This window comes from Cylas formicarius, unplaced genomic scaffold, assembly GCF_029955315.1.
Source record: "Cylas formicarius isolate icCylForm1 unplaced genomic scaffold, icCylForm1.1 PGA_scaffold_9__14_contigs__length_23061073, whole genome shotgun sequence".
Lineage (NCBI taxonomy): Eukaryota > Metazoa > Arthropoda > Insecta > Coleoptera > Brentidae > Cylas > Cylas formicarius.
This window is the reverse complement of record NW_026844365.1, coordinates 3,523,503-3,533,801: the sequence shown is the minus strand read 5'-3', so window position 1 is coordinate 3,533,801 and position 10,299 is coordinate 3,523,503. Positions and strand designations below refer to the sequence as shown.

At 35.6% G+C, this 10,299-nt stretch overlaps 1 protein-coding gene across 1 annotated transcript in view; it reads left to right on the top strand.

The window, feature by feature from the left end:
* LOC132706991 (roundabout homolog 2-like) overlaps positions 1–10,299 on the top strand; it is a 306,365-nt gene that overhangs the window by 275,359 nt on the left and 20,707 nt on the right. The window lies entirely within an intron of this gene.

The following is a 10,299-nucleotide window of genomic DNA, read 5'->3' as shown; positions in this document are numbered from 1 at the left end:
CATTTGACTCATGATTTATTTCACACCGAGCGGAGCGCAGCGGAGCGAGTTTTTAATAAACGAGTGAGTTAAAAAGTTTACCGAACATGTTGCATACTATACTTTTTCCACGACCGTTAGTTTTTGCTTTTTTTTTTCCGTAGCGTCACAACCCTTCGTGGGTCTTAGCTGCATCTACGACTCGTCTCCATCTGTCCCTGTCCAACACAACCTCCTTCCAGTTCCGTACTCCCAAGATTTTTACATCCTCTTCGATATTGTCCCTCCATCTGAGCCTTGGTCTTCCTAAGGGTCTCTTTCCTGCTGGGTTTTCTTCCCATATCCTCTTTACAAGACGTTCATTCGGCGATCTCTGCACGTGTCCAGCCCACCTGAGCCTTTGTGCTTTTATTTCGTTTACTAAACTCGGTCTTTTGTACATGTCGTTAAGCTCCGCATTCGTTCTTATTCGATATTGAGCCGTTCTCTCATCTATTGTTGGTCCAAAGATTTTCCGCAACATCCTTCGTTCAAAGCGTCTTAGCACTAGTTCGTTCTGCTTTGTCATTGTCCATGTTTCCGAGCCATACATTACGATTGGCTTGATTACTGCCGAATATATCCGTAGTTTTGAGTTCCTAGATATCAGTCGGGACTTAAACAGGTTCTGCAAGGCGAAAAAACATTTATTGCCCTTTTGTATTCTTGCTTTTATTTCGCTGGTGATATCGTTATCCGAAGTTATAACTGCTCCTAGGTACTGAAATTGGTTTACGCATTCAAAATTGTGGGTGTCCATGGTTAAGTTCTGTCCTATTCTATTAGTTCTATTAGTTTTTGCTTACATTTTCGAAAACATTCGCGAATACATTCACTGACATGACCGTCAGAGTTGACAAACATCAAAATTCAAAGCGTGGGAAATATCTCCGAAAACATCCGATTGCTCCCAAACCCGTGCGGTAAAATCCCGGAAATGTCCGAAGTGGCTCGAATTCGTGGGAAACGAACGAAATGACGCTTCCCGCACGCTAGATCGGTGCGTAATTAGATATTTTACAGACGGGAGTAGAAAAAGAATATTTCATAACTTTAAATACAACAGTAAAAATTGAAAGAGTTTTGAGCCATTTCAATACTTTTTCTGATATACGATCAAATTATATCAAACCATAAACGAATCAGGCACAGCTGGTCTGGATTTTTTGTAATCTGGTTTTATCGCCAATGGTCAAGAATTGATAATATAACTTTAGAAAGGATGAATGCCTCACATAGTTTGTTTTCTTCTTCTTCTTCTTATTCCTACGTCAAGTCCAATGACTTGCGTTTACTGGGTAATATTTAATCTTATTTGTGACTCTGATGACCAGCTATCTTGACATCTTTTTTGCGGTCTGCTTCTTGATCCTTTCCCATGAGGCTTTCAATCTCTTGTGATTTTTGCTAATCTGTGCTCTTCCATTGTCATTACGTGTTGATTCCAATTTCTTCTTCTCGTCCCCATCTTACTATATATTTACATGGTCTCGTCTAGTCTTTCCTATTATGCATCTTAATGTTTTCATATCAGTTGTTCTTAGCGCTTGTTATGTTTTCTTTGTATCGGCTTTGGTTTCTATGGCATATTTGTTTTATACATGTTTTATAGATTTTTGTTTTCGTTTTTATTCCTAGATGTTTATTTCTCCACACTATATTCCTTAATGCACCTGGTGTGGCTGCTGCTTTCCTTACTTGGTAAAGATCTCAGTGGCTTGTTACATCTACTCCTAAATATCTTGATGACATTGCTTGCTTTATGATTGTCCCTTCTATCTCCAGCTTACATCTTATTGATTCCTTAGATACTGTTAGACATTCTTTGTAGGCTGCCTTCGCTATTAGATCAGTACCGCATCGTGCGCGTAACATAGAATCGTGACAATTGTGTTTCCTATTTTGTATCCTGTTAGTCTTTTTACTTTTTCTATCATTTTGCCCATAATCAGGTTAAATAGAAACGGACTTACTTATAGTTTGTGTTGTTCTTTAAAATTCAATATATGTATTTGCATATAGCGTTTTGAGGGACATATAAGTTTTTTTTACATAAATTAGAAATGTGACCACTATATCTCAACAGCGCCCGTTACTTTTTTTGCTTCATTTGTAAGACTTTTAAGATCCAAACTTCCACGTCAATTTGAGAAAATTCGACCTGGCTATATCAAATTTGTAAAAGAGATAAAACAGAGGTCCAAGAATTGAACCCTGTGGCACTCCCTAAGTAACATTACCCAAATCCGATATACCGATATTAGTTCGTTTTCTGTTATTTAAATACGCCTTGACAGATCGGTGAAACCAAAATGATCCACGCAATCGAATGTCATAGTAATGACCAATATTACACAATAGAATATCATACAACAAATAAACTGTTTTTCAATATTTAAAAAAAACTAATTTTGTTTTCATGGCTAACTTGATTTTGTGCGATATTTCAAAAATGACACTAACAGCTCATAGGTATTTAAAATTAAGGAGAAAAAATGCAATTGACGGACACAAATACAGGGTATTCAATTTAAGAAAGATGTCACTTGTCAAAATTTCACAGATAAAATATTTATTTTAGTTGCAGAAGGTTTATATTCAGACTCGGATAGTTTTTACAATTTAGCCATCTAATCATCTTTTAAATCGTAATCTATTTGAATCTTTGACCATTATGTTCGAATATAACGCTCAAATTTCGCCAGTTAAAAACAATATTCAAATTTAAACCATCCGCTCTAAGGCATAAGAGGGGGAGTTATAAGTAACTAAAGGTTCATGAATGCTTTTATAATTACTTCCCCGCTTGAAAAAAAAACGCTCACATGCAAGCATCAGTTTCATATTTTCAGTAAACGAGTATCCACCCTTTCGATTGCGGACGGTGGCACGCCAATGGCGCGGTCTTCTCGTTCGCACGCCAAAAACTCATTTCTTCGTAATAACACCAATTTCCTGGATCGCGTGTCACAATTCCCAATTTAAAGGCCGCTTAACACAAAACTCGATTCCATACATCATTGTCTGAAAATTATAAGGGCATTATTCAAATCGTACGCGGTTTTTGATAAAGAAAAAACAATATCCTTTTAATTTTCGGCTCGCCCGTTTGGCCACACGAAAGTTGTGTTTTTATCCGGCTTCGTATCGAAGTGTTTGACTAGCTAAGCTAACTAACTCGCACATTATAATAATCGTTAATTAAAGGGGAGAGATGATAGTATATCATAACCCTGCAGATCAGACCCTTACCCTTAACCATTCCAGGACCGTCGTAGGAATTTATCTACCTACACTAACAAGCGAGATATAACTATGTTTTCAATCATAAAAAATTAGTGCAAAGTATCAATTTATTACGTTCTATTTCATTATTTTCTATATAGTATCATTATTAACATACAAAATATTAAATATAATAATAATAAAGTATCAGTCACTCAAAAAATCGTCGCTATAGATATTGTCATTACTCGTTTTTCACACAGTTAGTTTTGTACTGCTATTTTAGCTACCTCTTACAGAATTTCTTTTATGGTACTATCACTAAATTTTGGTGCAGTGTTAAATGCGCTTTCAACTCAGACCAAATCATCTCAACCGGGTTAAATATACAGTGTTAAAGTTGCTTTAATTCGGGGAGAAGAAAAGAAAAGTGTTATGGGACGTTGATACGGACTTACACCGTCGACTGTATCCACGATCATTCAGGCTCAATCGGCAGGCAGTTCTAGTAAAAACGTAAGAAAGGCAAAATTTCAAGATTTGGATCGGGCAATGTTGCAGTGGTTCCAACAGCAACGTCTTAAAAGTGGACCACTCTCTGGCCCTATCGTAAAACTAAAAGCGAAAAATATTCAAGATTTTTCTCTGGATCACCATGAAGACACCACCGCTGGTTTATTTGAAAGTTGGTTTAAAAACAAACTAGTTCCAAACATTCCTCCTAATAGCATCATTGTAATGGACAATGCAAGTTTTCACAGTAGACTAAAACCCATACATTTATAATAACGACATTTATTTTCACGAAGATTATACCAAAAAGCAATTAATTGAGGTTCAACACAAATACATACATAAATAAATAAATATTTCCTAACAAAACCCCAAATAATTAAATTCTAACAAAGTACGGACCTATTCGGCCATATCTCATTCTTACAGCTTGCCCGGGTCTTTCCTTAATTCGTATCAGTTAGTCACTTTCTTATATCTATAAACAGACTTTACCTCTCTAAGGAGGTAGGTGACCTACAAATGAAGTACCCAACATTTTGATTAGTTGCCTAGAATTCCTGATAATTGTCAAAAATTTCCTGTAATGCCTTCAGACTTCCCAAAAATATCCCGCAGATTTATCGTTTAAGTTCTTCCTGCTGCAGCTAAACTGAAAGGCAATTTCTAAGAGTGATGATGACAAACGAAAACTTTTCCACATTGAGATTTACAAGGATTTGTATTTATCAAGAATTATTTCTTGTGATTGTTCTAATAAAACTTGCAGCTTAATTGTTTTCTTACATTTCCTGTAATTCGTGTACACTAAAACATATTCTCAATATCAATCGGGTTTGTCTGAGATGCTATTAGGTCCTCATATTTGCCGCACTTGTAATTTCGTGAAAGGACAAATTATACAAGTTTGTGAGTGGGAGTCCTACAGAAACCACTTACCCGTATATAGGCACGTTCTTTTCCTTAGAGTTTTGCCCACAAACACAACAAGTTTTTCACAAAAACACGAAAAAGGGGCGGAGAGGATCATAACCACCAAAAATGTAAACAACAATGTCACAGACTGTTAGTATTCTCTGGCAATAGCAATTCCTAGCTCGGAGTTGCCAGTTATATTCGGATTTCAGAGACTGATTTTGCGATCAATTTTTTCAGAAAAGTTACGGCAATGTGACAATTCGGTTAGTCGGGGGTGACGTATGCGCAAAAGATCCACACCTTCTCTACGAAAATGTCGTAGCCACCTGCGGCGCATCACTTTTTACTGCAGTAGGGCCACTATATTATCTTATAGCTATATGTGTCGACTTGAATGTTCGGTATTTTGGAACGCAGCCCTCAGCTTGAAAAAATGTCACCTCTATCACGACCGCAACGTAACGTAATCCCTCTCCGCCCATTTTTTATATCGGCGGTTGTTTTCGCCGGGATTACCGGTAGCAACACGTTCATTAAATGTTAAAAGGAAACGCGCGATAATGCGGTTTTGTATGCAAAGTGGGTTATTGTTTAATCTTATGCTAATGGGATTGCCCGGGCTTGATATATCGTTCGTGGTCGAGTGGAACTGTTGATTATTTCGCATTATTTAATAACAAGTTTACAAGGAATATGGCGGGGATTGTTGCCAAGAAAATTAATGGGGCGCGTATTCGGGAACCGTGGGCGGGCGCAAACTCGACGTGGTCGTTCGTTGTCGCTGCGTCATCAGGTTGCTTTACTTTTAGAAGCTCTTTTGGCGTCGTCCTGTTTCAATCTGTCTTAATATGTTAAGTCATAATATAGAAATAATGTTTGTACTTGCGAATTAGATTAGAACAAATTCTAATTTGTTGTCAAGTTCTAATTTATTTGTGTTAAATGTATTTTCAGCAAGTAAAAGCCACCTCGGTCCAATATTTGCATTTCTTTGTATTGAATTTTAGCAAAGACAAATAAAAACAATGAAGACATATTTATTAATAAATGCTAACTGAAATGATGTGTTTGAGCGTTGCAAATAATTCCAGCTGAGCAAAATCATAGCTGAGAGGTGAGTTTACCGACGAATTTTATTTGTGTCAATTAGCATATCTCAGAGATGTACTTAGTAGATTTAACAATTAACAATTTAACAGCTCCAGATACAGACTTCAAAAATATCTTATGTCATCTATGGAACGCAACGTTAAGGCTTCTTCTCTATCAAAATCAGTGAAAACGTCGGTCACCCGTCAAGACTCTAAAATTGCTAGTCTCTACTGACGCACTAAGACTCACAAACCAGTATTACCCCTTCGACCTATTATCAGCACGTCTGGTTCTCCAACATATACTCTAGCAAAATATGTAGCTTGTATACTAAAAACTCTTTGCAGGGAAAACTGATACTTTCATTTATTCGACAATTAAAAATACCAACAAAAATATTGAATAAGTTGATAAAGAAGGAACTATTATATATAGCAAACTTACAAACACGTCTTTTTGATATGAGTGAAATTATATTCGGTTAGATACAATTCGATATTCAAAATGTTTGATCAGGACATTGAGGAAGTGACACCATAGAACTGACGAAAGACAGTCCCGCATTTCATTAAAGAAGAACAAATATTGATGATGGCGAGGAATATGGGTATATGGAAATAAGAGTATATGGGTTTGTCAACTTATATATTATATTATATTATCAACTTATATTCATTCTTACCTGTTTTTAAATTATTTTCTTCACAGTGAAGATCATAAAAATCAAACATTTTTTTATAGTCAGTTCAGGATGAAGATATTTTCTGTCCGGATTATGGTCCCTACTATAATGGCATTCAAATTTCGGGAAACTGTTAATATGGTTCAATCATATTTGCTTCATCACATATTTTTCTTGACGATCCAGGCAAAAGCCCAGGTAAATCGATGCCAACGCTTCTTTGAAAAGTGTCTAAAAAGAATGTTTTACAAACAGTAACTTTGTTTTAGAATTTAACCAATATGTGAAACTCTCATTTCTACATGAACCTTTTCCGTGTCTCTCCTTTTTACAACATTGCGTCCGGTCGCTTCGTATAGCAATATATTTTGCTTATTAAAGTCTCCTAAGTTCCAAAACTTTTCGAAAATGCGTTTTCTTTCTGTTTTATTTAAATTTTTCAAGCAGCCTTTTCGGCATTGGCAATCTTAATTTTGAAAAACTTTAGCAGGAATAATTTTTCCGTTTAATCTTATGGATTCTCTGAATATAAGTACCACTTTTGTGTTGTCTGAATCCTTCTTTGAAAGTGCCTTTTTGTAAATTCTCATTCCCAATTACTTCCTCTTCCTCTGTTGAAGAAAAATTAAATATTATTTTTTAAATTTCAATTTAATATCAAAACGGAATTTAAATTATCTTCATCACTGCTATCAACATTTTGGGCCGCAAACAGAAAATATTGCTCTTAACACAATTCCCTCAGCAAAGAATCAATTAATTACAACATTTAGACGCTATCGCGTTCAGAAATCTCGCAGATCTATACATTAAATCCGCACGATATTCCTGTTCCTATTATTTTAGATACATTAAAATTTGAAATTGTGGAGCCAAACCTCATCTTAATTGAAAATCCCTACTAATGAACTAATAATATTCTAAGATATTCTTATCAAATGAAACTCTAACATTGGGTCATTCTGTTTACAGAAAACCTACGCACACAGACCGATATCTCATCGTCGGTTATCAACTGTTAACTATCTCAACCATTGTCGATAGTTTTCACATTAAGGGTTCTATCACAAAATACACATCACCACAACCTTCCAAAGACAACGAGTCCGAAAACAACCCCACACTTGCCGCTGTTCTCCTATTTCCCTATTTGACTACATTTCAAAAGTTCTTAAGAAATATAACGTCAAAGCCAGATTTACCGACACAAGAGAAATCCAGAAGATTTGTAAATACAGGTCCCTTTAATACGATCAAAGCCATGCTTCATTGAAATGAAATTAATATCAGTTCTAAAGTATTGCTAAGTTTCTAGGTTTATTGTGATTAATTAATCACGCAGTTTAATAATTACTTGAGAGAAAATTATTCGCCAAGGTGATCAATTAATTTTGATTAGAAATTCTAAATCATTGGGCACTATTTCTTTTTCGCTTCTTTGTTTCAACGAACTTGTTTGCTTAACTTTCTTTTGGTCTTTTTTATAAACTTTTCGTTTCTGAATAGGAAACGCCATATACTGAGTGTCCCAGAAAAGGCAACGAGGTACGGTATTACTGAAACTGACATTTTTCTAAAAATTAAAAAAAAATATATTTAATTTTCTAATGTCAACCATAGTTACAGAGAGTAGTAAATGTCCATTTCTCCGAAATCGTATCCGCTAAAAAGGACTTTTACCCTGCCCCCCACTGACACAGTAGCAAAAAAAATTCTTTTGAAAAAGAATTTGTTTATGTCATTAAGTCAAACTAATGAAAATGGCATCTCAATATTTTAATCCCAACCTAAAATAAGAATAAAATAATTGAATCCTCAAAAAAGAAGTTAGATTTTGGTAAAATGTGTTATTACTTCGAATTTACCAAATAAAAATCCAATTTATTATTTATGATGTCAACTAATATTTAAAATCAAAATAAAATGCTGTTATTTATGTTTATGGCATTAAATTTATGATTTAATTAATTTTATTATTTTCATAACTCTTTCATACAAAATAACAAAATAATACAAAAACCACTAAAAATTTGAAGATATTTAAGACGTCCCAAGAAAACATTCCAAGTCCTAACCGATCAAGCTTATGATAGAAATATTTACGAATTTATTGCTTCATTTTGATGACGCTAAGTACGGAATCTAAACTTTGTCCTTTTGCTAAACGAATTGGCCGATCGTCAGAGAGGGTGGATCGAACGAAATAGAGCAATCGAGGCAATTAAACGCTAACGAACCATTAAACGAAAGTGGTTAAAGAAAATCACTCCGCAAAGTCACGATCTGACCAATTAAGCGGAGAATTATAATCTCGTCGATTTCGTTAGATTGCGAGTTATTTCTAGGGTTTGTTCTCGACATGTTAACGAGACAATAACGTCACGTGAAACTAGCTGAAGATCAATTGAACCGGATTCCTAAAAACCAGCAGATGCTACTTACGAAATTTTATCGTGAGTTCGTTTATTTTGTGTGTTTGTGTAAATCGTGGTGTTCTGCATATTTTGTTACGTCACGATTGTTTGGAAATGTTTGAGGATCTTTAAAAGAAATCATCATCCTGTTGCCTTCTTCAGTATCTAGTAAACTCTCAAACTGCATCTACACAATGGGAAGTTATTTATCATACTTTTTTTGAACATATGTGCCAGGTTTTCAAACGGCTTTTTTTCGATGTTTGGGAATAATTGTTGTGTAGGTCATCTCTCCAGCTTCCTGGCGATCTTCTTTCATTTATTTCGGGAGGAACCCAATTCCAGAAACTGTAGAGTCAGTAATCGTTAGGTAGTTTTTTTCCTTGCCATTTTACTTGAAATGTCTTCATCCAGTTTTCAATTGCTATTTAGATATTCGAACTCAGTGCTAAAAGAAGTTGGTGAGATAACATGTAAACCAAAGTTTCTCAGCGTACGGTTCTGTCTAGAAAATGGTATTACCGGATTTAAAACTCTTCACCCGTTTCATACTTAGGCAATATATTCTGGTGGTCAATAACACAGTCAGCTCTCTTGCTTGAGCGATGAGCGCTTCAATATTTTTCTTATAGATCTAGAACAAAGTAGCTAGGATATTTTTGTTTGAACCATTTTACCATATCTACTAAAAAGAGGTGGTGAATTTTAGAAACTGCCCTGAATATGAAAGAAACAAAGTAGAGTAACAATTTTTTATTATTTTTCAATATAATCCCCCTTCACTTCAATACACTTATACAATATTCTTTTGGTTTGTCTACAAAATGAGCTAAAACGGCCTCTTTTAACTCAACTTCGTCGTTAAGCCGCCGCCCACGTAAGTCCTTTTTCAAATATTCAAACAAATAATAGTCGCTGGGGGCCATATCTGGATTATAGGGAGGATGATCTGTTGGAACCCACACTCTAAAATGGCAGCTTGTGCAACACCGGCACTATGGACAGGTGCACTATCGTGCAAAGGACGCACGCCTCTAGTCAGTTTTCCTCGACGTTTTACACGTATGCAGTCTCGCAATTTATGTGATAATGTTGTGTAATATTTAAAATTGATAGTGGTATTAGTTTCTTTAAAATCTATCAAAGGAATTGCTTCACAATCCAAAAAGATCGTGGCCATCACCTTTTTTGTTGACTGGCAGACTCTGAATTTTCTTGGGGGTGCTTCACCCTTACGACGCCACTCCGTGGATTCGGCGAACACTTGTATCAGAAAGCTTAGTAATTTCTGAGATTTGCTTGACCTTTAAACGTCGATCACTCAATACCACCTCTTCCACAATCGCAACAATATCTTCCGTTATGACCTCCACTGGTCGACCAGTTCTTCAAGGGACTCCTGCCCCATTCGAAAACGTTTTGCCCATTCTTTCACTA